Below are 1,290 nucleotides of genomic sequence, written 5' to 3' on the forward strand. Positions count from 1 at the left end.
AAGTCCAAAGGATTCCCTTTGCTGGGAAGCCAGCAGTGGATAGATGTGGGAGAAACGGATATGTCCCGATAGATCACATTGATAACCAGATATGCTCATTACAGACCCCGGAATATACACGGTACCCCAATACAGACATCCACACGTACAGCCAGCGTCAACCCCGGGGCTGCTGGCAGCAGGAGCAGACACCAGGAGCGGGGCTGGGGGCACACCCTGCTCCTCCCAGCTCCCAGCCCTCGGAACGCCGGGATGGGGCTGGACACGCTGGGGGGAGATCCCGAATCCCTGGCAGCTGCCCGGCCCTGCCTGCCCGGAGGAGGTATGGCTGTGCCCAGGGTGGCACGGGAGGAGCCGGGCACGGAGAGCTCCGGAGGGACGGCGGGTCACGGATCATGCAGGACAGGGGCTGAAGGGCTGACGCAGGGAAGATGCTGCCAGGCAGCTCTTTGGCTCTGCCAGCATTCCAAAGTTTCCTGGCACAAAACCCACGGCAAAGACCTTTCCCAGCAGAGCACGACAAACTCACGACGCGTTTTCCTTGCCTCTCCTAAAATATCCCAGCCTTTCTGTTCCAGCGGCCTCTTAGGCTTGGAAAATACCTCGATATTTAATTTAAAGGGCACCCTGATAATCTACTTTCCATTTTGAAACCCTCAGACTGTTGCGCGGAGTCGTTTCCATCCATCCTTCTCCAGAGCTTGCCCAAACAATCCTCGTTTAACTGAACTTTTCCTCTTCCTGGTTTCTCCATCCTGTGGCTCTTGTGGAGAAGTTTTCCACATCAAGCTGAGGAAAGCACGAGAAACTGGGGGTGTCTTGTGTAAGAAGCTCCTGGAAGCGACAGCGCCGTGTTAGTCCTGTTTGGAGCCCCCCTGTGCAAGCAGGACCCCCCCAGATCGCTGCTGATGCCCCTGGGAGGCCTCAGGTGGTTTTGCTGCTCCCAGAAGGTGCAGATGGATTTTCCAAGTCCTTGAAGTGGCCGTTTTTATGTCACGATGAAGCCTGGCCCCCTCCCCCAGCCCACAACGGCACTTCCCAAAGGTGCAACCGCAGGAAAACCAACGATGGGTGGATGGATCCGCCCGGCCTCGACTCCGGAGAAGGCCGAGGGGTCTTTGCTCGCACATAAACTCACCAAGTTTGACCCTTCAGGCCCTCCAGCCCAAAAAGTTACCGGTGGGGATTACTCTCAAGTCAAATTTCTTTGCGTTCGGGTCGAGCACCTGGAAATCCTGGCACGCTCGCTGCGGACGAGACGCCCTCCCCCCAAAAACCCCCCGCCCCACG

This window comes from Motacilla alba, chromosome 2 (assembly GCF_015832195.1).
Source record: "Motacilla alba alba isolate MOTALB_02 chromosome 2, Motacilla_alba_V1.0_pri, whole genome shotgun sequence".
NCBI classification, from domain to species: Eukaryota; Metazoa; Chordata; class Aves; order Passeriformes; family Motacillidae; genus Motacilla; species Motacilla alba.